Source organism: Falco rusticolus, chromosome Z, assembly GCF_015220075.1.
Source record: "Falco rusticolus isolate bFalRus1 chromosome Z, bFalRus1.pri, whole genome shotgun sequence".
NCBI lineage: Eukaryota > Metazoa > Chordata > Aves > Falconiformes > Falconidae > Falco > Falco rusticolus.
The window spans coordinates 72,590,304-72,600,443 of NC_051210.1; positions in this window are offsets into that span (position 1 = coordinate 72,590,304).

A 10,140-nucleotide genomic window follows, 5' to 3' on the forward strand; every position below is an offset into this window, starting at 1 on the left:
GTTCCATGTGAAGGTTTCCAGTTCATGATTTTTTTGTTGTTGTATTGAAATAAGTTATTAGGGAGCTAGTTTGCCTGCTTCAGTTGTGCTGTTTTGTGTTTATCAGATTAGTGCCAAAATGTAGTTTCTTTATCCTTACGGAATACAAGCATCTGGATTTGTAACTGAATTTTATATTTTAATCCTAAAGAGGTTTTTCTGAAAAGTGATAGAGGGATTTTCCCAGACACTGAAAATGTGGGTTGTGTTTTCCTAGACACTAAGATTTGGCTTTGAAATTCATATTACAAAGCAGAAATCTGGAGGTTTTTGCCTGTAAAACCACATGACCAAGTTGTCTTCATGCCTTTTTAGTTGTCCTGTGTCATGTGGTCCCTTTCCCACCCTGGCCCCCTACCACCCCATAAAAAGGAGTTTCAGCAGCAGCCTGAATGTCAAGGGGAAAGCTTCCAACTTTTGCTGGAAAATTTCTTGGACAAATGAGTGAAACATGAAGAGGTGTCTACTGGGAATTGGTGTTTCAGTTAAAGAAGGATGTATGCATGTGTTGAAACCTTGACAAAGACATGCTTTTCCTCAAATGTTCAGGGCCTAATAACCACAAAGTGTGTAATGTCTGTGGTGAAAAATTCTTTCATAGTTGCCTACCTTTTTGGTCCTTTTTTAATTTCATGTCTATACATAAATTACAGGGTAGGGGAAGATAGGAGGTGTGGGAGGAGGAGTACCCCAATTCTGTGTGCTACAAAGTGCAGTGAAGTGCCTCTTTACTGTGCTGCTGAGTAAATCCTGCTTTTGGGTTCTATGGATGGCATGTGAATTTGGAAGCAGCATTTTGGTACAAGTTGACTTAGTGTTGAAATGGTGTTTGTATTTTGTGGTTGTGCATGCAGCTAGTGTGATTATCCCTGCATTGCTAACCTGTAATCTATATTATTTATTAATGGATAATTTAGTGCAGTGTAGTCTCTTCTTCAAGTCAAGCTATCTAGTGTAGGGTAAAGACAAAAACACTTGCAAAGCCTTTCTAGTGATGCTTCTAAATTTTTTTTAAGTGCTCGTAAAATACCAAAGCTGTAGCACTTCTTCCTCTCCCTTAGGATAGCAAACTGTTTTTATTAAAAAATTTGCATGAAGTGTATATAAAAAAGTATTGCTGTTAATTTCTGGAAGTGGAGTAATTATGGAACTGAAAGCTAACATATTATGTTAAACAAGAAGTGGTGTTATTTCAGGTGTTCTTTGATCCTAATGTAGTTCAAGTACTGCAGCATTTATCTCAATTACTTAAGCTACATGTAAGGGGCTTGCTTTGCAAGGCTAAATTGACAAATTGACCAGGCTGTGTGCAGGCACTATACTCGAGAATGACTGTTACACACAGAGCAATTAATTACTGCAGGACGTACACACTTCTGTGTTTCACTACTGGGGGAAGGTAGTCTACATTAAGTGTGGCTCAGTTTCTTCTGCATAGACAACACTGTCAACCTGTTTTCTCATGACTACTAATTTTTTTCTTTACTAAAAGTTAACTTATCACGTGCTGCTCTTAACAGGGTTCTTCCCAGTTTGTAAACAGGTCTTGGGTCAGTTTCATTATCTTCTTTCAGACATATTCATAGAGTGATACTGCAGAATGATTTCACATATTTTTCAGACATGAAAGTTACAAGGTTACACATAAAACAGTGCACAGCTGTTCTTTCTCTGTGTGCACTGTATGTCAGCCTGCATGAGTAGGAGCACAAAGGTGTGTGGGTACTATGACTACGCTGTCAGTCTGAGCGCAAAACAGTGTTATGAATGCCAAGCCTTTCACACCTCCCCCGGTTTAACTACATTTCAACCTTTTGTCTCTTTCCCCGCGCCCCCCCCCCCCCCCCCCCCCCCCCCCCGTTTGTGATGAGCCATTAAGATAATAAAATAGTATGCCTTGTAAGCTAGATCTTTATAATTGGAGAGCTGTTACACTCATAGCTGTTTTATTACTTGTGTATGTTACAGGATTTATTGATCACGCTGGGAAATTAATCTGTCAGGCTTTTTACATATCTCTCTGTTGCGTATACTTTTTTAAGTACTTAAAAGGTGCTTATTGCTATACTCTTTCTAGTCCTCTGCCTTTATGGTGTTAACTAGATAGCATCATGTAGTTGCACTATTTACAGAGTCCTTAACTGCCAGGCTAGGTGTCTTTTGTACATGGGCTGTGGTGTGAGGTTTGTGTTTAGCCAGTCATTCTGGTATAGCGCAGCACATTGCACTTCCACTTTTTACTTAAGTAGACACTTGATTTTACTTTGGCAGTTTCACATTCAACAGTCTCTCCCATGAGAGAAGTGTTGCATACATATTGTGTTGCCATTTCAGTATATCTTTTGCATTGTACAGAGGAGAAGGCAGGTATAACATTTATTGCCTAAGATGAAGTTAAATGCCAGATGGATGTTCGATCTGTACTAATCACTTAGGAAGCACTAATTACAACTCTCTGTGCTGGACATTTATATGAGACTCCACTTTAGCGGCATCTGCAGTCTGTGGCTGAGACTTTCAGTTTACAGTTGGTCCGTGTCAAGTACTGAATGGAAGAACCCGTTCCTTTTAGTGTAAGAACAGTGAAATGAGTGGAATTATTTTAATCTCATAATGAAAATGTTGACATGGCATTATTACGAGATAATCTGTTTCTGGAAAATTGTTTATGTGTGGATAAGTGAAACAAGGGAGACACCTGATTCGAAGAGAAGAAACTGAAAGAAAACTAGGGCAAGTTTAGATTAAGAGGAGAGGAGTCCCTGTCCCTTATGTACACTTTTTTTGTGAACACTGAGAACAGGACTTTGAAAATCCATCCACATCAATGACCAGGTACAAATCCCTCAAAATGAAACATTGTATAGCTCCCCAAGTTGAAAAAACACAGTGCTTTACATAGTGGTTTAAATTGTGATTAGTGTTGAAGAGAGGGCTAGCTGTTGTATTTGGGGGTAGACGTAGTGTATTTGTAAGTCTAAAGGAGAGAATTGTAGATTTAACGTGGTCTAGTTAGTCAAAATTAGTGAAACTTCCACCAGTTATTTAGTCAGTCAGTATTATACCTGCTTTCTTTGTATTAGAAGGACATAACCAGATTTAGGTTTTTCTTGCTGTTTTTAAGAGAAGTGTACTGGTCCTGGCTGGAATAGAGTTAATTTTCTTCATATCAGCCAGTATGGTGCTATGGTTTCAATTTTTGACCAAAACAGTGTTGATAACACACCCATATTTTATCTGTTGCTGTGTCACAGCATCTGTTTCTTGCTCTGCCCAGCGCCCCCCACCCATGGGTAGGTTGGAGTGTGCAAGGGGCCGGGAGGGGGGACAGCCCGGACAGATGACCCCAGCTGATGAGAGGGGTATCCCATGCTTATAGGGTCATGGTCAGCAATATAAAGGGAGAGGAGGGAGGTGCTGGGAAGGTGACCTTTGCTTGGGGACTGGCTGGACATCAGCCCGCTTGTGGGAGGTGGTGAGTGAGTGTTTTGCATCACTTAGTTTTGTTTTTTCACTTCTCTTCCTATTCTCTCCCCCTGTCTTGTTATGGGGGATTGAGAGAGCAGTTAGGTGGGACTTAGCAGCCAGCCAGGGTCAGCCCACCAGCAGGAGACACTTTAAGTACATGCAAGGTTTGCGTTGTAAGCTTCTGGTTGTTAGATCTAGGCAGGATGCGAGCTATTTCACTGATTCTGCTATATTTGCTTATTGCTGTGGGAGGACTTCTTTTTTTGAGAGAAGAGTCTGATGTGGAGGACTTAAGCACCAGTTCTAATTAAACATCTATTTCAAATAAAGTCAGATTTTATGCTCAGTAACAGTAGCTGGTAGTGTAGAAAGCGGTTTACAGGTTATGGAACAAATAATTAAGTCTTTTTTTTTTTTTTTTTTTGCACGAAGTATGGAGAATAGAGATTGGATTCTTGATGGAAGGTGGCTTTGCAAGGGCTATGCAAATATTTGAAGTCATTATCTGCATGTGTATGCACTTAGAGGCCGAACTTTCAGCAAGATTTTTTGTCTTTTCATTCCAAAATGATCAGTCAGACTAAAATGTTGATTTGTTCAGGGGTCTTGTAAGGGTTCAGCAGTGTGAATGTGTTAGTTGCCTCCTCTTCAGCAGTGTTACGGTTTTTATTGTCTTCATTTTAGTGGGGAGACATGTCTGCATAATGTATGCCTGTGTACATGCTTGAAAAGCTGGGGAATAGCATTTGGCTTCAGTGCTTTCAGTAGTCAATAGCAGTTGCTCTATTATTTATTCTTAAATGCAATGGCAGGTTAATCAAATACCTGACAAGTTTCTTGTCAATAGTGCTGTGCTTTGTAGAATATGTATGCTTGCTTTCCTGAAAGCGTATTTCTGGTGTTTGGCTGTCAGAACACTTTAAGAGATTTTCTTCACTAACTTGTCTTCTGTTTGTAACTAGACTACAATTTATGTTCCAGTGAAATGGCCGATGATTTCAGTTGCATGAAAAGAGGAAATCAAGACAGACTACAGTCAGACATCAAAGTCCTCACACTGTAGTATTCCAATAGTAAACACTTCTGCACCCTGGCTTGCTTTTCTTTTTTAATCAGATACTAATTTCCAAAAGTTCCGTAGGTCAGATGTGTTATTAGATGTTCCTGCAACCTTCTGGGATGATCAGGTGATGGCTTACTTGAAAGGTAAGATTTGCAGTGAAGAGCTACCTAGGTATAGGTTGGCATAGATCCTTAATCTAATGTGAAGAGGATGAAGAGGAATCCAGGTTATTTTAATTGCAGATGTCTGGAAGTTTGAGTATTTTCCCTTTGACAAATGAGAAAATCCAGAGTATTCCTCTAGTAGGTGTTTTTCTTGAGTATTTTACATATTTGCAAGTTCTGGGCATGTTGGTTTTATCTTTTTAATATTATTCTTGATGGATGACTGGTCTTCAGAAATGCATTGGGGTTTTTTTTTTTCCAATTCTGTAGATAGATAGAACTGTATTTCTTTTACTGGGTCTGAAATTCCTTTGTACCAATTTAAGAGCTACCTGAAAAATAAATCTGTTTGGTTAGTATGTATATTATATGTCTATATAATATGTACAAAGCAGCTTTCTCTGAATGTGTTCCTGTCAGGTGAAACTGGGTCATGTCTTTAACCAAATATATCTTAAAGCAGATTGGTCTATACAAGCAGTGAAAATCAAAATCTGGCAGACAGTAGAACTGTGAAACAATTCTGTAAGAAAAATGGAGGGCTTGTCTTTTTATAATTTTCTGGATAATCATAGATTCAATACAATTTTATTGCTGTCAAAACCAAAAATCAATTTTGCATTTCAGGGTTGCTTGTTGTCTTAGAACTCAAACATGAGAAATAAATTTTGAGCATGCTCTCACATCATTCTTATATTCCAGAATTGTGGCAGCCTTCCTTCTGTCTTGTCTTACAGGCCCACAGAGGAGGGAAGAGATTGAAAGTAGTATTGAAGAGTTAATTAAGCAGGACCCTAACCTTGAATGTTATATTTTCAGCTGAGTGTGAATAGTAAGACCAAGTAGTTCTTTGGGGTAAGACCCAAGAGTTCTTTGCCAAAGGATATTGATTTTAGTCTTGTGAGAGAATGTTGCAGAAGCTGAAATTGGTTTTGTCAGGCACCTCTCTGAGGCAATAGCAGATTCTTTCAGAATCAGAAAGGGATGCTGTTACTGTCCTATCAGATTTAAATAATTTCAAATTTATGATGATCAGGGTAATCATTGCTGAGGTCCAAACTGGGAGCTGAAAGTATTGTTGAATATAGTGCATGATGCTTGAAGCTTTAAGCATTTAATATTTTCTGAGCTGATTGTGCTCATGAATGGCTTCAGTACAGGCAGCCCAATAATGTATGTTTGGTTTTTTCCAGCTCTTTATTCCAAAGACTAAGTGAATAGTTCTAGCCATAACTCTTCAATTTGTGAAAACTATTCAGACTTCGAAAACAGTTTGTCATTGAAGTGTGGGTTGTCACTGAGGGGGATGCTCTTGCCTTTTGCTTTCTGTCCCAACCATGTTCCTTCCCTTTCCTGTGCTGTCTCTGAAATTTGTTCACCAGCTTAGCGAATCAGATGAGGAGAGTGATCCTTAGCTTTCAGACATACCACTTTCTCACCCAGCTGACTGCACAAATGCTACTACGGGCTCAAGAGAGAGCAGTGATATGCTTCAATGGTGTAAAAAAATACTTTCTCTTCAGTAGCAGTTCAGGCTTTGTTTGGTTGCATTCTTGTGTTTGGTCCTCAAATGGCTAAAAATGAAGACATGACAGGGGATGCACCTTCTCCAGTTATATGGTTTTATGTGAGGTTAAAAGAGATACTGTGACATTGATTTGAAAGGTCAGTAGAACTGAAATGAATCTAAGGATAATTAATTGAAGTGGTGTGCAGAAAGTAGTGGTTTGAATGAGGTGCTTGTGCTGGGAAGGTAATTAAACACTGGGATGTCATTTTGTCCTCAGTTTCTTTTCCTGCTTTCCCCCCCTGCCCCCGGTATTTCTCTCTACCACTGCTAGTACCTCTGAGAAAAGATACCTGAATTTATGTATATACAAAGCATAAGTCTCTTCCGCAGTATTGAAATAACTATTCAAAGTGAGCATTCAGGTATAGTCTCCCTTTGGGACATATGCAGTGTAAATGAGAAAAGTAGGCTTGTCATGGTTTAACCCCAGCTGGTAACTAAGTGCCGCGCAGCTGCTTGCTCACTCCCTCCTTACCCAGAGGGATAGAGAGGAGAATTAGGAGAATTGGAAAGGAATGTAAGCACAAAGGTTGAGGTAATACAATTTAATACTTGAAATAAAATAAAAAATCCCCAGTAATAATGATAACAATTATAATGAAAGGGAGAGAGAAGGGGAGGGGAATGAAATCCAAATGAAAGGAAGAAAACAAGTGATGCACAACACAGTTGCTCACCGCCTGCTGACCAGTGCCCAGCCTGTCCCTGAGCAATGATTGGCAGACCGTGGCCACTCCCCCACCCCCCAGCTTATATACTAAGCATGACTTTCCATGGTAGGAATACCTCTTTGGCTAGTTCAGGTCAGCTGTGTGCCCTCCCAGTTTCTTGTGCCCCTCCAGCCTTCTTGCTGACAGAGCCTGAGAAGCTGGAAAGTCCTTTAATTATTATAAACATTACCCAGCAACAACTAAAAACATCAGTGTGCTGTCAATTTGTTCTTACACCAAATCCAAAACACAATACCAGCTACTAAGAAGAAAATGAATGTCCCAGCTAAAACCAGGACAAGGCTTTTCACTAATTGTGCTACACAACGTGAAAGTCAGTCCCACACATATAATTTATACCAGCAGACCTACTCAATTTGCTTTGCACAATTCTACAAATGACCTAAACTAACTTTCAAAGTGTTTTTTTTATCCCAAGTTCCACATTTGCTTTAGTTAGCCCACTATTGTTGACAACTATTTGTTCTATTCTCATCTTAACAGGAGGAATGAACCTCGTATGTTGTTATTTTTATTATGTTGGCATGTAAATTTGGTGAGGGTGATTAATTACCCTTCAATAACTTCCCGAAATGCCAGCAGTCACAGAATATTTTCCAGTATGTTTGTCATCTGTGATTTCTGAGAATATACCATAAAAAGTCAGCTATGTATTGGAAAGAATAGATGCCAAGGGAGAAACTCTTGTTTGGGAAAGCTAAACGCTTATTTGTGTGTAAAACAAACCAGTAATTTTATGTCTTGGAGCTTTTATATTGCTACGGCGGACACAGTATTTGAATGTTATTCATGCAGAAGTAAGAAAAGTAGTAGCAGATTCCAGCAGAGTTTAGGAAGTCTTAATTTTTCTTTCAGCATCCAAGTGGAGCTGGTTGAATTCTTTTAATGGAAAACTTCTAGCAGAGTTTGGGAAGTCTTGTTCTTTCAGCATCCAAGTGGAGCTGGTTGAATTCTTCTACCTGTAAACTCCGAATTTACTGTTTGCTAAATTGAAAGCTTTCTTTAATTAAAATTGTGCCTCCTAGCTTAGAACCCTGAAATTAGGGGTTCTTGGTAGACTGCCCGATGTGTTGCCTCAGAGCTAAGACTTCCATGTTCCTCAGGAGCTATAACTTTTTTATCTTGGCTTTCTGTTACTTTCCAAGTTGGCCTGTTCCCCTTCTGATGGTGCTACCATGGCTGGAAAAGGTTAAGCCAACATTTTATTTTTACTGCCTCTATACGAAATTTCAGAAATTGCATGCTTTGCTAGATTTTGAGATCTTTTTATTTGTCTTTTGTAGAAGAAGAGTTTGGAATTTTCTGAGGACAGGAATTCTTCAGGGGTTTGGGTGGCTGTAGTGATATTTCTCCATCAGAAGGTTCCTCTTCGATTGATTGGTTTATTTCAGTTTGGTTACCGTAGATCATTTGTTTTGTTTTTAAGTAGAGGGTGCTAGGTCAGAGTTTAAGGGGTATTCTTAAGTCTGAATGTTAAATGAAAAGGCTTTTAGTAACGCAAGTGTAGTCAGGGCAGTGTTACATGTGTTACCTCAGGGAAGCTCTGCTATTGTGGTTCTTCACAAATGTAAGTGGAGTCTCAGTCAGAGCCAAGACTTCGACCTAACACTAATCGCTAATACTGAATATGAGTTTGTGTGGATCTGAGAATGGGCCTGAGGAAACTGTTGTTGCTAAAATAAAGAAATTTATTTTGGTGAGCAGGCTGTTCGAACCACCAGTTACCTTGACAGACTATTGAATGGCTTTATGATGCTTTTTTAAAAAGACTTATAAAGCTGATTTCCATTTGCTGTGGTTCTGTGCTCTGCAGAGTAATCTGCAATAGCTTGAGATTCACTGGGTTAGATCGGGAAGTGCGTTGGCTACTACAGTCTGTATTGTGCTGTGTTGTTCTGTGAACAGGTGGCCTTAACCAAGTAAGTGAAACACATAATTTGTTTTATTGTCCTGTATGTATCTTGAAGCCTCAGGGTTGGAACTCTGCAAGCTCCTTTTATTTTCTTTTTTTCTTTTCCTTTCTTTTGAATCTGAGATTTTTTTGGATTTTTCAGTGCTCCCCTATCTTCTGGTCTGTGCCAGGCGTAGCGGAACTGTTGCTCACCTATTCTGAGTTAAATGAAGAATTGGGGAGAGAATGTGTAATTTGTAGTGGGATAAGATTTTTAGGAACTCTGATGTGAAAACCAAAGTATTCTAAGTAAAAGGTTACCTGGTCTCCTGTAAGTCTTGTACTCAGTTTTCTGAAAGAGGTAGTTCTCTTTTTTTTTAAACTTCACTCTAATCCATTAAGGTTTACTTCTCTGTCAATATTTTGAGAGGAAGTCTATAAACATAAAATGGCATCTGCAATTTAATTGCATTTTTTGCACTTGTACTGCTGCATGGCTTTAATTTGCACTTGGGAAACAGAAAATTTTGAAGTTTCTTTGGGTTGTTTTTTGAGGGGTTTGGTTTTTTTGTTGGTTTTAAATAGAGCTAGTCTGACAATTGCCTGGAAGCTGAGTACAGCAATGTTGAGGCAACTGGATACTCCATGAAGGCTGGTTGTTTTGTGCTTAAGTTGGTGTTTTTGAAGTTCTGTACAATTTCTTAAAGCAGCACCAGTTATGTAGAAATTGTTACACCTGTTTGGCACTGATATTTGCCAAATACCTTCAGACATGTCTAGTTATGGTAGTTTTCTTGTTCTGATTTTTTATATGCCTAGTAAATTGTGGTCATTGCTGCAGTGCCCTTTAGGATCAGAGATGGAGAAAGCGTTGTCTTAATCTGTCTTTTTTAAAAAACATTTTTACAAATAATCTTTGAATTACAAAATCTCTCCAGTAATCTATGTGTTTAAAATATCCAGAAATTTAGATTTTTAGTATCTTGAAAAAATAGGAATCTGTGTTCTGTGGAAGTGTACTTCAGTATTTCTGCAATAGCTCTAACTCTGTAATACTTAATACTGGGTGCTTCCAACAGAATATTTACCTGGTATTGTCAGAACTAGTGTGTACATGTTTTCTCTCTATATAAGCCTATCTAGCCATGGCTTTATTATAGCATAAACAAATGATCCCAGTAGGTTTTTTACTGCTGGGGTGGTAATTTTTGAGC